This window comes from Astatotilapia calliptera, chromosome 1 (genome assembly GCF_964374335.1).
Source record: "Astatotilapia calliptera chromosome 1, fAstCal68.1, whole genome shotgun sequence".
NCBI classification, from domain to species: domain Eukaryota; kingdom Metazoa; phylum Chordata; class Actinopteri; order Cichliformes; family Cichlidae; genus Astatotilapia; species Astatotilapia calliptera.
Genome location: NC_137422.1, coordinates 3,335,113 through 3,356,562, shown reverse-complemented (window position 1 = coordinate 3,356,562; position 21,450 = coordinate 3,335,113). Strand labels below are relative to the sequence as shown.

Sequence of the window (21,450 nt, the reverse complement as noted above, 5' to 3'; positions counted from 1 at the left end):
ATGGACATGGCCACTGACACCATCCAAATTAAGGATAGTCGAACGTCAAAGAGCAAAACATTCAAATTGTGGCAGTCTTGAGAACAGATCCCACTTTGCTTTGAAGTAGCAAGATGCAGTCTGAGCACTGCCTCTGGTCTTTGGTGTTGTTTTGGACCCTAATGTGACATTTCAACATTTTATTGAAATAAACAGAGTAAAGGCACGCTGTCTTCTAACAGGTAAGGAGTAAAATATCTAATAATATTTATGATGTGCAGTCTTTACCATTTCCTCTACAAAGAAACATGACAGTACCAGTCTTACAGTACGACTCTGGATACTGTAGCTCCGGTGAAAACTAAGGTCTCTAATCAGAAGTACCTGACTCCGTGGTATAATTCTCAAACACATACCCTAAAGCAGATGACTCGTAATCTGGAGAGGAAATGGCGTGTCACAAATTTAGAGGATCATCATTTAGCCTGGAGAAATAGTTTGCTGCTTTATAAGAAAGCCCTCCGCAAAGCCAGAACATCTTACTATTCATCACTGATTGAAGAAAATAAGAACAACCCCAGGTTTTTCTTCAGCTCTGTAGCCAGGCTGACAAACAGTCAGAGCTCTGTTGAGCCAACAATCCCTTTAACGTTAACTAGTAATGACTTCATGAACTTCTTCACAAATAAAATTTTTATCATTAGAGAAAAAATTACCAGTAACCATCCCACAGATGTAATATTATCTACAGCTACTCTTAGTACCATTGATGTTAAGTTAGACTCTTTTTCTCCAATTGATCTTTCTGAGTTAACTTCAATAATTACTTCCTCCAAACCATCAACGTGTCTTTTAGACCCCATTCCTACAAAACTGCTCAAAGAAGTCCTGCCATTAATTAATTCTTCGATCTTAAATATGATCAACCTATCTCTAATAATCGGCTATGTACCACAGGCCTTCAAGCTGGCTGTAGTTAAACCTTTACTCAAAAAGCATCTCTAGACCCAGCAGTCTTAGCTAATTATAGGCCAATCCTCCAACCTTCCTTTCATATCAAACATCCTTGAAAGAGTAGTTGTCAAACAGCTAACAGATCATCTGCAGAGGAATGGTTTATTTGAAGAGTTTCAGTCAGGTTTCAGAGCTCATCACAGCACAGAAACAGCTTTAGTGAAGGTTACAAATGATCTTCTTATGGCCTTTGACAGTGGACTCATCTCTGTGCTTGTCCTGCTAGACCTTGGTGCAGCATTCGATACTGTTGACCATAATATCCTATTAGAGCGATTAGAACATGCTGTAGGTATTACAGGTACTGCACTGCAGTGGTTTGTATCATATCTATCTAATAGACTCCAGTTTGTGCATGTAAATGGAGAGTCCTCTTCACACACTGAGGTTAATTATGGAGTTCCACAGGGTTCAGTGCTAGGACCAATTCTGTTTACATTATACATGCTTCCCTTAGGCAGCATCATTAGAAGACATAGCATACATTTACACTGCTATGCAGATGACACCCAGCTCTATCTGTCCATGAAGCCAGATAACACACACCAATTAGTTAAACTGCAGGAATGTCTTAAAGACATCAAGACTTGGATGGCTGCTAACTTTCTGCTTCTTAATTCAGATCAAACTGAGGTTATTGTACTCGGCCCTGAAAAGCCTAGAAATATGGTATCTAAGCAGATTCTTACTCTGGATGGCATTACCTTGGCCTCCAGTAACGCTGTGAGGAACCTTGGAGTCATTTTTGACCAGGACATGTCGTTCAACGCACATATTAAACAAATATGTAAGACTGCGTTCTTCCATTTGTGCAACATCTCTAAAATTAGAAATATCCTGTCTCAGAGTGACGCTGAAAAACTAGTTCATGCATTTATTACTTCCAGGCTGGACGACTGTAATTCATTATTATCAGGATGTCCAAAAAACTCACTGAAAAGCCTTCAGCTAATCCAAAATGCTGCAGCAAGAGTCCTGACAGGGACTAGAAAGAGAGAGCAGATTTCTCCTGTTTTGGCTTCCTGTTAAATCCACAATTCAAAATCCTGCTCCTCACATACAAGGTCTTAAATAATCAGGCCCCATCTTATCTTAATGACCTTGTAGTACCATATCACCCTATTAGAGCACTTCGCTCTCGCTCTGCAGGCCTACTTGTTGTTCCTAGAGTATTTAAAAGTAGAATGGGAGGCAGAGCCTTCAGTTTTCAGGCCCCTCTTCTGTGGAACCAGCTTCCAGTTTGGATTCAGGAGAGAGACACTATCTCTACTTTCAAGATTAGGCTTCAAACTTTCCTTTTTGCTAAAGCATATAGTTAGGGCTGGACCAGGTGACCCTGAATCCTCCCTTAGTTATGCTGCAATAGACGTAGGCTGCCGGGGATTCCCATGATGCATTGGGTTTTTCCTTTCCAGTCACCTTTCTCACTCACTATGTGTTAACAGACCTCTCTGCATTGAATCATATCTGTTATTAACCTCTGTCTCTCTTCCACAGCATGTCTTTATCCTGTCTTCCTTCTCTCACCCCAACCGGTCGCAGCAGATGGCCCCGCCCCTCCCTGAGCCTGGTTCTGCCGGAGGTTTCTTCCTGTTAAAAGGGAGTTTTTCCTTCCCACTGTCGCCAAAGTGCTTGCTCATAGGGGGTCATATGATTGTTGGGTTTTTCTCTGTATCTATGAAGCGCCTTGAGACGACTTTTGTTGTGATTTGGCGCTATATAAATAAAATTGAATTGAATTGAATTACAGATCCTATACTCAGTTACTGTATAGGCTGGTAATGTATGCTAGGTGCAAGCCTCTGCTGGCCAACCAGGAACAATGCTTCACTGAAACTTAATTCACTGCTGATAAGGAGCAGATCCACAGTCTGAGAGTAGGAATAATTTAAAGGCAGCATCTTACTGCACAGAGCAGGCTGCCAGTCTACTACTGCTACTAAAACAACTAAGTGACACTGTTTAGAATTACTTGCCATACTTTATCTAATCCATGCTTTTTACATGCTAGAGGATCAAAATCGGCCATAATAGCTCATGTAATGTCTTATCACATGCTAGATTTTCTAAAGCCTGGGAACAAAGTCAAGAAGTGGAGGGGTCAATATATTTAAAGGTTAAAATCTTTTAACTATCAGGCTTCTCTTGTCTGGAACCACCACCTGCTTTGGGTTCAGGAGGCAGAGTCCCTCTCTTCTAATGAGGGTTGGCTCATGGATGAAATTTCGAGTTAATAAGTCGAAATTTCGAGAAAATAACTCGAAATTTCGAGTTATGGATACTAGCTTTTTTGTTTTTATTTAGTGGCGGAAACAGGCTTCCACAGAAAGACGACTGCTGTGAAGCCCACCGACTGGTTTTTGAATGCACATTTTGAAACCTTATTTGCCCCCCATGTTAGGTTTTCAGTCAGATGTGACAATGTTTGGCTAAGAGTGGAGTGCCGCGTTATCATCCACCACTAGCTAACTTGATTAACCAGCTGCACTGATAAAACGTGCACGCAGTTGAAGCACAGGCTTCTTGAGGCTGCTGAGGCTTAGCACACACCAGCTGGCTACAGCTGCCTGTGTTAGGATTCCTGTAACGGGCCACACTGGGTTTGTTCATGTAGACATTTAACATGGAGTCCATGGGGACTTTTGGAGCCAGCTCGAAGGGGCCAAACTGCAAGTTTTGGCACTTCAGTGTTGAATTTGTTTTTCAACTCTGGAGGTTGGTATTGCTCACTGTTGCCAAATGCTTGCTCACAGTATCACCTGATTGCTGTGGTTATGTCTCTAACATTGTACTGTGTGCAATGAAATGACTGTGGCTGTGGGGCTATAAAAAAAAGTCATTTGAAATTATCTCAAAGTAAACTGATTACTATAGTTGTTTATTAATTAGTTCATTTAACCAAAACACATAAAATAAAATAACTGAAAATATGTCTAAAAGAATTGAAAACTATTCAGACTCTTTATGTAACCTGTTCAACTGCTCATGAAAACAAATCAGCCAATCACACAGCAGTAACTCAGTGCATCCTGACAAGTAGACATGGTTAAAAGTTCAGACTGAGCATCAGTGTGAGGAAGAAATGGTATTTAAATGGTTGTTCAGACATGGTTTGGTCCCACGTGTTGGTCTGAGTACTTGAAGCTGCTCATCTGTTGGGATTTTCCCACACGACTATCTGTAGGGTTTACAGAGAATGGGCTGAAAACCAGACAGTAACTCAAACAGCCACTCATTATTCCCAAGGTACCATACTGATGAGCTACAGCAGCAGCAGCAGAGCTCTCTGTGCGGCTCTCCTGCAGGATGCTGAGGTACAGTTCACGTGGACCCAGCAACACTGGACAGCAGAAGTTTGGGGAAATATTACCTGGTCTGAGTCTTGATTCCCGCAGTGACAGAGAGATGGCTGGATCAGAACTTGGTGTGAACATGAAAGCAAATATTCATTCTATCTCACACTGCATTAGCAGTCAGGCTGCTGACAATAAAGAATTCAAGCAGTTCTTGAAGAAAAAGACTTAACAGTAGTACTAGCAAGATGTACCTGATAAGGTGGATGGTGAATGTAACATTTAACAGCAATGGCTTGCAGGCTTCTTCATTTTCGTTTTTGATGTTTGATGTAATGTGAACATAAGGCCACTAGATGGCAAAGTCTGTTAAGGTGCGGAACAACCCTTTTATGTAACTGCGCTGTACTTTGGTATTATCTGAGATAACCACGAAGGGACGGATGAGAGAGGTGGGTTCTGTATCTTGTCCTTATATGTGCCATTGTTCATGAATTTGGCCCATTTTCCTCATTCTATTGGAGTTATTTCAGCTGTGGAATACAATACTGTGGCTAATTTATTGCCTGGAAGGCCTGTCCAGTCTCATAAATATTCATGGAGAATTCTCCCTTTCTTCCCTTTTGTGACAGGATCTCATCTTTTAAACTGCGGTGTCCTGTTTAAGTCACGGGGCCAGATATGTGATTGGGTGGACCACACTGAGAACCAAGTTTTCTCAGTGCGACATCAATCTACGACCGCTATTGTGCTCTTCTATACAACACTGATCACAGAGGGATTACACTTCTTTGCCTTCCTGCAGATTTTTCATTACTGAAGAGACACATTTCTTAGTAATACTACGTTTGTCTTTTTATGTGAAATGTGGCCCGTCTGAGGTAGACGTTTCATTTTGATACTGATGACGATGACTCATTCATTTCCACGTTTAAAGACTGGACGGTGAAATTTCACAGTCAGACTGACACAAAGTCAGCTCGGTTTGAATCTCGTGGCTTCTGGAGGAAACCGCTCCGACCATGTTCTAATAAAAGAAGGAAATCTGCATCTCGGTTTTGCTCCTGCAGCCTTCTCCTCCCTATCTCTGTCTTTCTCAGCCAGAGTGAAAACAGTCCTCCAGTTGCCGGTGACCCACTTGCCTACAGCACCAGAGGAAGAGAACCGGAGGAGTAGGAGAAAAGGGGCGGGGAGGAGGTAGAGGTGAAAACATGTGGGAGACTGCTATGATTAATGTGCTTTCAGAGCTGGAGTGAGTGAGAGAGTGAGAAAGCGCAAGAGAAAGAGTGAGAGAGAGAGAGCAGAACAAGGGCACCTGTGATACGTGGTGATGGTGGAGAGAGAACAAGTAGGCTTTGGTGAGGTACGCTCAACAAATAAATGATCCTATCTTCATTTTAATGCATCCATGTGAAACTGTGAAGCATAAAAGTAATTCAAGGTTCTTTATTCGTCACATGCATAGTTATACAGGTATAACACACAGTGAAATGAAACCTGACACCATTATATATAATATATAGATTAGGTGAATGTGCAGTAGTGGCATGTATGCAGCAAGCAGGTGAATTCTGTACATTAAGTGAATTAAATAACAATAAACAATCTGACCATTTTACAGAATAGACAATATTACAACCAAATTCCCCCTTGTGGGACAATTAAAGGATTATTCTATTCTATTCTATTCTATTCTATTCTATTCTATTCTATATGAACATATTTATAATTAAAGGAATTTGAAATGTACATTGTGCCTCTGAGTTTAGAGTGTCTGGAAGAGAGTCCTGAGTCCTGTCTCAGTTACTTATGGATGTGAGAGGGCGGGTGTGTGTGTTTAGGGCACGGATGGCTTGGGGATAGAAGCTCCTCTTGAGTCTCTCTGTCCTTGCCCGGATGATGTGGAACCTTCTACCAGATTGCAGAAGTTGGAACAGTTTGTTGCCAGGATGGGACGGGTCCTTCAGTATCTGCGCTGCTCTAGTCCGGCATCTCCTGGTGTAGGTGTCCTGAAGCGGGGGGAGAGCAATCCTGCAGCAGCGTTCTGCTGTACGGATCACTCTCTGGAGAGCTTTTTGGTCCTTCACACAGCTGTTCCCAAACCACGATGTGATGTTCTGTGTGAGGATGCTCTCCACAGCGCCTGTATACAAAGTCCTGAGGATCTTTGGAGAGACCCTGAACTTCCTCAGTTGTCAGAGGTGATACAGGCACTGCCTAGCCTTTTTGGTCTGGACCTGAATGTGGGCAGCCCATGTCAGGTCTGAGCAGATGTGGACACTGAGATACTTGAAGGACTGCACCCTCTCCACTAGAGCTCCATTGATGATAATGGGCTTGTAGTCTCTGTGCTGACTCCTTCTGAAGTCCACCAACGTTCAGCTGGAGGTGGTTGTCCTGGCACCATGATGCCAGATTCTTCACTTCATGTAGGCCGCCTCATCATTGTTGGAGATGGCGCCCAACACCACTGTGTCGTCAGCGAACTTCACAATGGTGTTGGAGCCGTGAGTGGTGACACAGTCTGAAGTGCAGAGGGAGTAGAGCAGTGGTGAGAGGACACACCCCTGTGGTGCTCCTGTGTTGATGGTGATGCTGTTACCTCACCAATTCAGCAGGAATTATACCTGCAAAGTCAGAGTGATAGCTTAACATCAGGCGATTTTCTTTCTTGGATAAGAACTCCACTTTGCCTGTTTTCCCTGTGTGTTTTCTGATGACCATTAAGGCAGAAATGTGAATGCCCCAATGACTCTACAGGTACGACAGTGATTTATAATATACCCTGGTTTTATCCTCTTGATACCAGAAGATCAATGGCACCACAAAGAAAGGGGTCGATTCAATTCTGATTCTTCCAAATGTTAATAAAACCTTTGACGAACAGTACGCTAACCTGGAGCATCACTTCTTCAGAGACTTCAAATTTAAAGCTTCGCAGTGGTTCCATATTCAATTCACTTCAATTTGTATATATATATAATTACAACAACAGTTGCCTCAAAGCACTTTAGTAAGGTAGACCCTACAGTAATTCAGAGAGAACAGAGAAAACTGCAACAATCATTTGACCCCCGATGAGCAAGTGATTTGGCGACAGTGGGAAGGAAAAACTCCTTTTTAACAGGAAGAAACCTCTTCTAGAACCAGGCTCAGGGAGGGGCGGCGACATTCTACTTTTAAATAGGAACAACAAGTAAGCCTGCAGTGCGAGAGCGAAGTGCTCTGATAGATGGGCCGGATTATTTAAGACCTTGTATGTGAGGAGCAGGATTTAAAATACAATTCAATAAACTGTGCTCTCTGTTTCTAGTCACCATCAGTATCCTTGCTGCAGAATTTTGGATCAACTGATCAATTGCTGTTTGGATTTAGAGGCCATGAAAATAACTGTGACATGGTGAATGGCTTTGGATAATTACTGGATCCTGACCCTACTACTGTCTGTCTGAGCTGTTAGACTTCTCATTGCACCACATTTGGGTTTGGGCTATTAAGCTTTTCACTTTTTTGTATTTCTGTTTAACCGAGCTCCTTCTTTTGTCTAACTGAATTTTTAAAAATAAATTCTTAAAGTTTAAATTAAATTAAATCAAAGATTTAAAAATCATGTTTATTCTATTGTACAAGTAAGTTGTGTTTTTCTGTACTGGGGCGATCGTGGCTCAAGAGTTGGGAGTTCGCCTTGTAATTGGAAGGTTGCCGGTTCGAGCCCCGGCTTGGACAGTCTTGGTCGTTGTGTCCTTGGGCAAGACACTTCACCCGTTGCCTACTGGTGGTGGTCAGAGGGCCCGGTGGCGCCAGTGTCCGGCAGCCTCGCCTCTGTCAGTGCGCCCCAGGGTGGCTGTGGCTACAATGTAGCTGCCATCACGTGTGTGTGAATGGGTGGATGACTGGATATCTAAAGCGCTTTGGGGTCCTTAGGGACTAGTAAAGCGCTATATAAATACAGGCCATTTACTGTTGAGTGTGCTACAGCAACACGATATGAGGAGTTTGAAGAGTTTACACAGAAGGAAAGTGTCCCGTGTAGATGTCTGGACATACGTTTTCAGGATGTCTTTTGTGTCACCTGAGATGACTTTTCATCTTTGCCTTTTTAACCAAATCTCAATGATGTTAAGATGTCTAGGGAAATCTTTTTCAGTATGTTTCTGCTGTGAGTCATCATCGTCCACTACTTTTATTTCCTGGCTAAATAAACAGTTGCTGTAGCCTTTATGTTTTGAGGATTGAGTGATCTTTGAAGCTTACAACAAAGAAAAAACTTGTGCCTCAGAATCCTCGGTTCATGCTGACAATTCAACCAGGATAAGCTTATGGAACAGTTTTAATGATTTACGTTAAATAACTGCTCCTCTGACCAACATCGTTAAAGTGTTCTACAGTTTGAAGACGGTTTTGTCAAATGGATTCGAAGTGATCCAGACCAGGGTCAATTCAAGATTCAAAGCATTTATTGTCATGCAAAGAAAAAACATTTCTCTGTACAATGAAATACTTTCTCTGCTGTCCGCACACAGAAGCCGGTTAATATGTACAAATAGATTAAATGTGGAAACAGTACAAACTCATACAACAACTTTCATTATTTTATTCAATATTACACCAAATATTTTTCACAAATCAAATCCGCGTTGTAAATGTAGCATCTGCCAGAGAAACAGTCGATTCAGCACCTTTAGCTATATTCATAAAATAACCGAGTGAAAATGTCATTTAAACTTTATCATCATTATTATTCCTTTATATATACAAAAATGGATTTTTCTAAATGTCATTAATATCTCCTTCAAAATGTTTTATTTTTTTTAGAATTTCAACATTTTCAACAGAATAGATAATAGATGATTTGAATAGTTTTAATGATTTTATTACCTATTAAGTTGTTTCCGTTCTAAATTGTTTACTTTCATTGACCTTTAGTCGGGTGTTGTCAGGTTTGTTGAGTTTAAAAAGTCAAGATTAACTGTGGACCATTTCACAGCTCGAGTCATCTGACTGTAACACTTGATCTAGGCTAGCAGTACTGTGTTAACACTACAGTGAAGTGTACTGGTGACAGGTCTTTCTGGTATGCCGTGTAAGCCCACTATAATAATTAGCACATGACAATAATCTCCTCCTAGTTTTCTATTTGATTTTTGTAAATGGAATAAATATAAATGATCAAAAAGTATCAGGATAGAAAACCATCGGATAAAAAATCCAGCATAAAAAGTTCAGTTTCACTGCAGCAGTTCAGACACTGCTGGGTGGTTTGGTAACTTAGATGTAGCAAATCTTAAGGTTCAAACCACCCAAGGAGAAGATTAAAGCTTGGAGACTCCTCACCAGTCAGAACTGAAGGAGCCTATTGGAGAAAAGGTAAGGTGAAGGATCTCGAATAACCTCGAGCGAGTCCAGTTTCTTTTATTTAGGATTTGGACACGCTGTGACGTGGAAGACGACTCCAAAGTCATGTTTTGTCTTCAAACCATGAGCACTAGTTAGTGTATTGGTGACTGGAGGGGTCTTTCAAAAAATCTACTCTCTCTCTACATAATGCATCATCGTTTTATGAGTACGATTACACCGTTATAATCGTTGTCATGTTTTGTCAGTTATTACAAGCTAAATTTGAAAGCCAAGCTTTTAAACATCAACTAACCTTTTTTAAATAGATTTTTAAAAAACTATAATTTATGCTCCTAGAGAAGAATCCCACACACGACTCCTGTGATGTAAGCAGATCAGTCATCAGTGTAATTCAGACAATAACGTCCCTGCGGGGGAAACTTAATTCGCAGGCAGTCAATCAAAGCAATCAACCACATATCAAGCTGGAAAAAACAACAACAGGAGTAATAGGACATCCTCTGTCTAATGAACAAATGAGACCTGCATATTAACTAATAATGAAATGATAATGCAGAAATACCAGGCTGATTTTTACTAGTTTTGAAGTAACACATTAATGCAATTTATGAACCAATCAGTCAGGATAAAGGGAGTTTTAAATGTGCATCTGATAGGTTTGCTGGCACAGACCTATTGCTGGAACGACCAAGACAATTCTACTACAACAGCAAAAGCATTAGACACCAGGCTGAACTCTTTGGGTAATCTCGTGCACGAGGGAGAGAACTGACGAGCGCTGTTCCTGACGCTTGAACCCCAGTCACTCTCAGTATGCTCCCCCATAGCACTGCTCTTTATTGTGGTTGCATGAATATGCATGAGTATATTAACATATGACATCTTACACAGGCATGCATATAAAGTACCAGTCTGTATGTACGTGTAGGTGTGTGTGTGCGTGTGTGTGTGTGTGTGTGTGTGTGTGTGTCACAGATGTGACCCTGTGAAGACTCCCCAGACCTGCTGGCTCCAGGGAGTCCAGCAGTTCACTTACACTCAAACAGATATAGGCGTGTTTGCTATACCACATATCAAAAGAGAAGATACAACCTCTCTCATGACCCTAGGAAGCGTGTGATCCTCTGAAGAGGAGTGAACGTACTCCCCTCTTCACGGTACACAGGGTTGTTGCAGACCTCCTAGGATGAGACATTCTTTCCATCTACAAACGATTATATACTTCAAAGCATAAATGAGTATATGTTTCCAAGCATAAATGACAATCCAACAATATAACCCTAACAGCATCATATTTGATGATAATGGTAATGACAGTGATGCTGACACCATGGAGCACCTTTGGGCCCACGCTGTAAATGTCAGGGGTGAGTGAGAGTGCTTGTGTTGTTTGGACTCTGTAGGACTGTACCGCACCGCTCCCCCTTGCCTCCTATTCTCTTTTTAGCCCAACATTTTTTCCAGTGTGCCCTATATAATGTCCCACTTTGCAATTAGGTCTGCTTCTGCTGTACAGAGAGGAACAGCTAGATGGAGATTTCGTCTGTGCTGCAGATTGTCGTGCGTGTGTGTGTCTGTCAGGTCATCTGTGATCCAGCCTCGCGCTGTTCTAAACTTTCAGACTGCCTTTAGTTGCATGTGAAATTGGGTTCGCTTGCAGACATGTCCTGACAGACACCCCGCCTGCCATTCTCTCGAGAGCTGGTCATGCCTCTCTCAACTCTTCCTCTTTCTCTTCTGCTTCCCTTTGTGTACCTCCTCTACTACAAGTCACCAGTCCCATTATACACAGAAACCTGTGATCCAGTCATCTAAATAACTCTCCATTCTGACCTTGGTTTTCTATTACGTCCTGTATAAGAAGCTGTGCTCCTCTAACAGTTGGTTTATTACAAATACTGAAATGGCCCACTAAAGCATCTTAGCAGAGATCTAATGCTACATGCATGACCTCCCTCTCAGTGTGGTTAATTAGTTACCATAGCAACATGGTCTTCTCTGGCTATGAGCTCAAGACCCCCAACTCATCCAACCGTACATCATATAGCATGTCCAGATGTCTGCTCTTTGTCCTCGGTGCTTGAAGAAATTTATACACAGATGAAAACGTAAACGTGCTGACAGCAGTGATTTTAGAGATAAGATCTGAGAAAAGCAGGACTATTATACACTGCTTTATATCTTTGCAGCACAGTTGCTTGCTCCCAAGGTATTTCAAACATACAGTGATTAATCTTATGCCAGAAAAAAGCAGAGATTTTTGCATATTTTCTCAAAGAAATTGTTTTTTACATAAATCCTAGGCTGGGTAGTAGGTTAGAGCAATAACACAAGGGGACGCAAATACAATTTAGGTTCAGGTGGGGCAAACTGGGGACGACACTTTGTAGAATAATTACACACAGGCACTGTGACATTCCTATGATTTTGTCAACTGGTTTGAAGCCTCAAATTTGCTAATTTGTCCATCCACACAACAACACTCACCAGTCACTCAATGCAACACTTATAATAATGCAAAATGTTTTGCATTAATACAGTTTAAATGAGTGAATGATAAACAAATTCATCCCTGTGCAGTTTGCAGTTATAAAAATTAGAAATCAGCCATACACATGAAAAAGGTTTTGGTGCATTGGACATTTAAACATGAAAGTCTAACTATATTTCCTAAATAATAATAATAATAATTTTAATAACAATAACAAAAGAGTCAGTTCTTTGGCTGTTGCAATGAAAAACATGTCTTAGGACATTGGGTAGACTGTTCTACTTGAAGAGGTGAGGTGAAGTACTTTACACATGGTATGATTATTAATCCAGGTAAAGAACTCCAACAGTGGCCTCTGTGAAAATCGCTTTTATTAAATACCAAAGTTGTAAGGCGTTAGAGAGCACAGTCAAGCTTAAAACTCAATGAGCTCTGCAACAGTTTTTTTAAAATGTGTGTGTGAGAGAGAGCTAGTGTGAGACGCTGGGGCAAACAAAAGCTTACTTGACCTAGGAAATGAAGCACAATGTAAATGCATGGGCAATTTCCATTGTGCGAAGAGAAGGCAAGGAGAAGGAAAAGGTGCAGCCGATAAGAGACTAATGAGAAAAAGGAAACAATGAATAGAAAGGACAGAAGCAAAAATGTTGAAAGGCACATGAAGAACGAAGCTTCAAAATAAAGTACGAAGAAAAAGGAAAGAGGAACAAAGAAGAAACTCAAACAAACAGCCGGGGGTGTTACAAGAAGCCAATGAAAAGGGAAAACGCTCGTTAAACAACAAGAAGGAAATACGACGAAATCCAAGAATGAATATCCAAAATCACAGAGACTAGAAAACAGATTTATAACTGAAACAATGGATTACAAAGACCATATCAGAACGTGGCATCAGCCATCTTACCTACAGTACCTTCTTCCATCTTTCATCAGCAGAAAAGTTGTTTGAAAGAGAATTTAAGCATCCCTACATTTTTTAAATTCATAGTTTTATTCTCATCTCGTGGTTATAGTACAAAGCAGAGGTGTGGACTCGAGTCACATGACTTGGACTCGAGTCAGACTCGAGTCATTAATTTTATGACTTTAGACTTGACTTGAAATAATGTTCTAAGACTTGTGACTTGACTTGGACTTTTACACCAATGACTTGGGACTTGAATTGGACTTGAACCGGTTTACTTGAAAAGACTTGATATTTTACCCCAAATATAAAATTTAACATGCATATTATATAGAGATTGAAAATGTGACGTCATTCACGGGTAGAACCGCAAAGGATTCTGGGAACTCGTGGCAAGCGGTACTAGCGCACGCAGGCTTTCAATTGAAATCAGTCACACAGCGATAAAAAGAAACACAAAAATGTCAAGAAGCTGTTGTATTATTAACTGCAATAGCCGGTCGCATGACAGCCACGGGAAGCCGACGGGTAAAGAGATCGGTTGTTATCGGATTACGTCGTTGAAGAGAAATTGTTCGAGCCATGTTTCCGAAGTAACAAAGACGCGACGGATGGCCTGGATTGCAGCCATTCAAAGACCAAATATAACGTCCCAGAACACTCCAGCTCACAGGTTAGTCTGCTTCAAGCATTTCCACAAAGGTCAGTCTGCTGTTGTAGTTAATGCGTCATTTTTCTTAACATAATTGGTGATATAGGTTACAAGCAAGTCTGGCGCTGAACAGAAATTGTCGCGCTATGCTCCTTTGTTTATTGTGCATAAATAGTGAATTGTCCTGACAGAATATTGTGTTTCGCTTCTGTTATTATGGTACATTGACAAAAACATATACTTTTATTCACAGGATAAAACAGTTGTTTTGTATCACTAATTGCCCAGTGCGATTACAGCATACAGTATTATTGTCACTGCTACATTTCTGTGATGCTACCAGAAATTATTTCCACTGCTAATTAATTACCGTTGCGCTCAAAGGTCCTATTAATAAACGGTTAACGAATGTGTATTTATGACGACAATTTGTGAGACTGGTAAACTTATGATACGTACGATGGTCTTTCGTTCTACACGGTGCATTTCAAGGTCCTGCACCCATCCGTCGGTAAACTGTACCTGGGCTTGTTGCAGTGACCTGAAGTTACTAAACTTCACGAGTGTATGCACTCACTCCAAGAACCGTATGATTATAAATATGCATATAAATATGCTACGATGAGATAGCTGACTTCATCTAACTAGCAAATGTTGTCCAGGCTACGTTGGTGATGCAGTTTTTTTTTAAATTATATATTTTTTTAAATATCATTTATTTATGTATGATATTTTTGTCATGCGATTTTAAAGCTGGTCCTACAACCGCATCCAAGAATAACATGCAGCTTATCTCAGAACTGTCGGTGAAAATTATTCTTGGAGCTAGGTTTAATTGAGCTGCATTTTAAAGAGGTGCAATTTCACAATTTGTGTATATTTTCTAAGTTCACTATTTTGTCATGTGTTGAGAAAAACACAGATTTAAAAATTACATGGTCTAATATTTACATTTAGCATAACTGCAACATGCTTTTTTTCGTTTTTTTTTTAAAGACTCGAAAGGACTTGAAATTCAAAATTTCAGACTTGTGACTTTACTTGGACTTTTACACCAGTGACTTGAGACTCGACTCTGACTTGCCTGACATTACTTGAGACTTGACTTGAGACTTGAGGATAAAGACTTGAGACTTACTTGAGACTTGCAAAACAATGACTTGGTCCCACCTCTGGTACAAAGAGTTGTTGTACAACGTTCTGCAAACACTACAATACATGTACTTTAACTGCACTCATACAAAATGAGTGCGTCTGATGACTAAACCCAACTGTAGTGACACATAAGCACTTTTACTTAAGTACTTGGCAGTTGATTATACAGCATATTTAAAACGTTGCTTTCAGTTGTATATCAGAGTCATCTGAAGAGTGAGCTGCCTGCATGCACCACACAGAGCTGGTGGTGACCCTGTAGAGCCTGCACTGGTGTGAAAACACACAGAACACGAAGCAAACGAAGGCCACAGGCTGGAAACTGAGATATAAAGTTGATCTTTATGTCACAAGTGTTGCTGGAGCTTCCACACCTGTGCACTGTTCTGACATCAGCTGCTGTAAACTGGGCCGACTGGATGAATTTCAAAAGTATCCACAGCTGGAGAGCCAGTCAGAGGCAATTCCTGCAATTATTTTTTCCTTGACTGTTTATGTGTACAAAGGAAATTTGAAAAGGCTGAACCTGTAATGAAATATTGCTTCCTGAAATTGTAATTCTGCTTTTGGCTTGTGTTCAGTAAAGCAATGCAAATGTAAAAAGGAGGAAATCTGAACTCTGCAGTTATCAGCTGGTGTTCGGTAGCAATCAGACAATGCATGAGATCGGCTGATCTGCTGCATTTCTGGCAGTGCTTTATTCAGGTGTCTGAAAGAACTAATAATTTGCTCAATTATTTCTTTATGTGTCACAAAAATATCTGCTATTGTCAGAAAAGGTCATTTTAGTCTATGTTGTGAACATTTTACTGACATGCAGTGTCTTCAAAGTGACTTGTTAGATGCCATAATTAACTTTGGATTTGCTTCCTTTGAAGTGGAATCACTTTTCCAAATTACCTGTTATTACCACAATTTCTCAGACTCATCGCTGCCATGTGCACTGTAATGTCCTCTACTTAGAATAACAGCTATAAAGTGGCATAATGGGCAGCACTGCTGGCTCACAGCAAGACGATCCCTAATTTCTGGCAAGGAGCCTGCTGTGTGAAGTTTGCATGTGCCTGTCTGAGCGTCCTCACACAATTCAACAACACGCACGTTGGATTAATGCGTGGTTCTAAATTAGCCGCAGGTCCGGTTGTTGTGCAATTATAGGAGATCAAAGCAAAAGAAAATACCTGGATGGACAGAGCTGGACAGTCAGCACATGCACACAGACTGCCAAGTAATCTAACCTGACAAACAAAAAGAAGCTGTCAGCTAGGAAATCAAATCACTGTTCTGACCTGCACATCATTTGTTTAATCTATGTAAGAAACACCAAGCAAGGTAAAGAAAGGCAGAACAGAATAGCAAACATCAGATCAGCAGGAGTTATCCAATTAGACCATTGGTAAACAGCAACATAACTACTGACGTTTTTGGAGAGGATTCTCCTCTCTGTATTGATCAGTGTTGGAGGTGTCACTGCTGAGCAGCTGATTGGCTATGGCACAAACAGCAAATTTGATGGCAATGTTCTCTGTAAGTGTAGATGGATATCTACTACATATGTATTTTATTAATTAAAAAAAAATCTTTATGCTTGATTCTGACAAGGCAAAACATCGTAAGGGATAACATCAATTAAATTCAATTTTATTTATATAGTGCCAAATCACAGCAACAGTCACCTCAAGGCGACTCACATAGTGAGTGAGAAAGGTGACTAGAAAGGAAAAACTCAATGCATCATGGGAATCCCCGGCAGCCTACGTCTATTGCAGCATAACTAAGGGAGGATTCAGGGTCACCTGGTCCAGCCCTAACTATATGCTTTAGCAAAAAGCAAAGTTTGAAGCCTGATCTTAAAAGTAGAGATAGTGTCTGTCTCCTGAATCCAAACTGGAAGCTAAAATGACTCCAAGGTTCCTCACAGTGTTACTGGAGGCCAAGGTAATGCTCTGAAAACAGTATTTCTTATAAATCAGCAGTATAATAATTAGATAGATAATAGACTCCAATTATCGATCTAATAGATACTGCGCTGTAGGTATTACAGCACAGTACCTGTAATACCTACAGCGTGCTCTAATCACTCTAATAGGATATTATGGTCGACAGTATCGAATGCTGCACTGAGGTCTAGCAGGACCTTAGTGCATCGTAACATCTTAATTGCAGCAAAACTAAAGGAGGATTCAGGGTCACCTGTTCCAGCCCCAACTATATGCTTTATCAAAAAGGAAAGTTTGAAGCTTAATCTTGAAAGCAAAGATGGCGTCTGTCCAAACTGGGAGCTGGTTCCACAGAAGAGGAACCTGAAAGCTTTGTCTCCCATTCTACTTCTAAATATCCCATCCACTGTCCTTTTGTACAGGGAGTGCAGAATTATTAGGCAAATGAGTATTTTGTCCACATCATCCTCTTCATGCATGTTGTCTTACTCCAAGCTGTATAGGCTCGAAAGCCTACTACCAATTAAGCATATTAAGTGATGTGCATCTCTGTAATGAGAAGGGGTGTGGTCTAATGACATCAACACCCTATATCAGGTGTGCATAATTATTAGGCAACGTCCTTTCCTTTGGTAAAATGGGTCAAAAGAAGGACTTGACAGGCTCAGAAAAGTCAAAAATAGTGAGATTGTCATGGTCCCTGTGCCTGCCCAGCCGGCCTCACAAGGCTACACTTGTGTTTTTGCTTTTTCTCTCTCTCCCCTACCTCTCTGCCTGGGCGGAGCTCACAGCTGGCTCCCACCCTTGGCTCACACAGCTGTTGGCGATCAGCTGATAGCGATCAGCTGATTACCGGTCTACTATTTGAGGCTGGGTCACAGATCCTCTCATCGCTGGATGATTGAGCTACTGACGTTAGTCTTTCTTTTGGTCTTATACCTACCTTCGTGATTTGTGAGTGATTTCCTCCTTCCCTATTCCAGTTTATCTTCCCGGACCTGTGACCTCCCCGCGGTACGGACGTGTGTGAGTCGGATGTAAGGACGTGAGCGAGCGTGAGAGAGAGAGAGCCTTCCCTGGAACCCTGACCTTTCCCCCGTCACTGTATATAGTATTGCACTGGTGTGTAAATAAATCGTGTTCTGATACGTCAACCTGCTCTGCGCTTGAGTCCCTGCTTTCAGTTTGTGACAGAGATATCTTGCAGAGGGATGCAGCAGTCTCAAAATTGTAAAGCTTCTGAAGCGTGATCATCGAACAATCAAGCGTTTCATTCAAAATAGTCAACAGGGTCGCAAGAGGCGTGTGGAAAAACCAAGGTGCAAAATAACTGCCCATGAACTGAGTAAAGTCAAGCGTGCAGCTGCCAAGATGCCACTTGCCACCAGTTTGGCCATATTTCAGAGCTGCAACATCACTGGAGAGCCCAAAAGCACAAGGTGTGCAATACTCAGAGACATGGCCAAGGTAAGAAAGGCTGAAAGACGACCACCACTGAACAAGACACACAAGCTGAAACGTCAAGACTGGGCCAAGAAATATCTCAAGACTGGTTTTTCTAAGGTTTTATGGACTGATGAAATGAGAGTGAGTCTTGATGGGCCAGATGTAAGATGGCGCGGCCACGTCCAGACGCCTTCCTGAACGCTCCGCTCCGACTATCCACTTTTCTTGTTTTTTACTTATTTTTTGCTCTGGTTTACATCCCAAAATCCTCTAGTCTTATAGTATACGACAGCGGATCACGTGTAAACATCGGTGCCAAGGTTGCACATCTAATCTTGGACACTTTTAAACCTGACCCTTCCTGGTCGCCAGAGATTCTACGCGGCGCGGAGAACAACAAAGGACGGGCCGCTCATCCGAGGCGCAGAACAAAGAAGCACCGGGGAAAACGCGCTGGTATTAGGAACAGACTGAGACAGCAGGCGCATCGCACACCACTGCCCAGTATCCTACTGGCCAATGTACAATCCATGAAGAACAAGCTCGATGACCTAAGAGCAAGGGTCACCTTCCAACATGACATGAGGGACTGCAACATTCTGTGCTTCACGGAGACATGGCTGACCCCCAAACATGCCGGACCAGGCCGTAACTCCGTCGGACTCATTCTTTGTGCTCCGCGCGGACAGAACGGCAGAGTCGAACAAAACCAAAGGTGGAGGAGTGTGTTTCATGGTAAACAGAAAGTGGTGTGATGCCAGGAGCATTTCTACTCTCTCCAGCGGCTGCTCGCCACATCTGGAGTTCCTGAGTATTAAGTGCCGCCCTTTCTATCTGCCCCGTGAGTTCACCTCGGTCATCGCCACGGTGGTCTACATCCCACCTCAAGCGGACACAGGTATGGCTTTGTCCGAATTACATGATGTGCTGAGCTCGCTTCAAAACAAGGACCCGGGCGCAGCCCTCATTGTAGCAGGAGACTTTAACAAAGCGAACCTCAGACAAGTCATGCCAAACTTTTACCAGCATGTCTCGTGTCCAACGAGAGGGGATCGGATTTTGGATCACTGCTACACGCCATACAAGCAGGGCTACAAAGCTGTCTTTTGGGAAGTCTGACCACAACGCCATCTTCCTCATTCCCCAGTATAAACAAAGCATACGGAGGGAAGACGTGACCACGAGGGAAGTAAAACGGTGGACTGCCCAATCAGAAGCTACGCTACAGGACGCACTCAACGACGTAGACTGGGACATGTTCAGAGCATGCGCAGTCGACATCAACGAGTTTACGGAAGTAGCAGTATGCTTCGTCAATATGCTAGCGGAGGAGATTATCCCCACTGCGAGAGTCACCACATTCCTGTCACGGTCTGGCTGGCAGACCGTGGGGATGTGTGGGGAAGGAGGACCCAGGCGCGGTCCTCTGTGTATAAACAGTGCGTTTATTTACAGTGATGGAAACAATAACAGTAAATCCCCGTGCTCTCCCGTGACTCCCGTGTCGTGTCTTCCCAAAAGTCCGTGCTCCATGTTCTCCACTGCCGTGTGTCCACACACACCCCGTGCCTGCTGCCCTCCGAGGTTCCACGCTCCTCCTGAAGGGAAAATGACAGAGGCAGCCGTCAAGACACTTAATTCCAGTAGGCATACACTCAGACTTTAGCTAAGCAGAAGACTAACGTGGAGTCTCATGGAATGATCCCGCGTCGGTGGGAGCTCCAAGACTCTCCTAAGTAGCTCCCCCGACGAGCCCTGATCAGCGGCAGGTGTGTGGCTTCGGGTGTGGCCAGTCCTTCCGCAGGGCCACACCCCTCAGGCCTGCAGGTGGCTGAGCTCCATCCTCCAAGCATCCCCGCAGACATAAACACACACACTCACATCTACAATCATGGAGGACAGCAGCAGCAATACCAAAATACATATAATAATCATAATAATAATAATATGATACATGACTGCTCAGGGATCCTGGGTCGCCCAGTCCCAGGACCCTGACAATTCCCAAACCAGAAACCGTGGATGGACAGATCGATCCGCACTGCAATAAACGCCAGGACCGCCTCCTACAACGCGGGTCTCGCCACTGGCGATATGAGCGCCTACAAAGCGGCCTCATACGGTGTGCGGCGTGCGGTGAGAGATGCCAAGCACCGGTACCGGGAACGTGTGGAGTCCCGCTTCCACCAGGGCGACACACGGAGTATGTGGCACGGACTACGCACCATTACGGACTACAAAGCCAGGGACACTGCGCCGATCAACGCCGACTCTGCATTCACCAACGAGCTGAATCGGTTCTACACCCGTTTCGAGGTTAGCCAGACGGCTAATGCTATCTACCGCCTGACTACCGAGGACAGTGACGTCATCAGCGAGAGACCGGTGACCAGCATCGCGGAGCATGACGTCCGAGCGGCACTGAGGAGAGTGAACACAAGGAAAGCGGCGGGGCCAGACGGCATCACCGGCCGTCTGCTGCACTGCTGTGCTGACCAGCTAGCAGGTGTGTTCACTTACATCTTCAACGAGTCCCTGGCGAAGTCTGTGGTCCCCACATGCTTCAAAAGATCCACCATCATCCCTGTGCCCAAGAACAGCAAACCCTCATCCCTGAACGATTACCGGCCAGTTGCACTGACCTCGGTAGTAATGAAGGTGTTTGAGAGGCTGCTGAAGAACATCATCTCCTCCTCCATCCCAGACACCACAGATCCGCTGCAGTTCGCCTACAGATCCAACAGATCCACAGAGGATGCCATCGCCCACGTCCTACACACCACTCTCAGCCACGTGGACAAGAAACAGGGTAACTATGTGCGAATGCTGTTTGTTGATTACAGTTCAGCGTTTAACACAATAGTGCCCTGCAGACTGTTCACAAAGCTGAGGGATCTGGGTCTTAACAGCAGTCTGTGTGCATGGGTGTTGGACTTCCTCACTGGCAGAACTCAGGTGGTGAGAGTGGTCAGGTGCTTCTCCAACAGCATCACCATCAACACAGGAGCACCTCAGGGATGTGTCCTCTCGCCACTGCTCTACTCCCTCTACACTTCAGACTGTGTGGCCACCCATGGCTCCAACACCATTGTGAAGTTTGCTGATGACACAGTGGTGTTGGGTGCCATCTCCAACAACGATGAGGCGGCCTACATGGATGAAGTGAAGAATCTGGCATCGTGGTGCCAGGACAACCACCTCCAGCTGAACATCAGCAA

The 21,450-nt window shown here is 43.0% G+C and overlaps 1 long non-coding RNA gene across 1 annotated transcript; it reads left to right on the top strand.

The window, feature by feature from the left end:
• The first annotated feature begins 4,704 nt into the window (after positions 1-4,704).
• On the top strand, positions 4,705-6,035 carry LOC145428828 (uncharacterized). Its single transcript, XR_013909153.1, has 2 exons — positions 4,705-4,738; positions 4,919-6,035. It is a non-coding gene; the product is annotated as an uncharacterized LOC145428828 (long non-coding RNA).
• Positions 6,036-21,450: the final 15,415 nt, after the last annotated feature.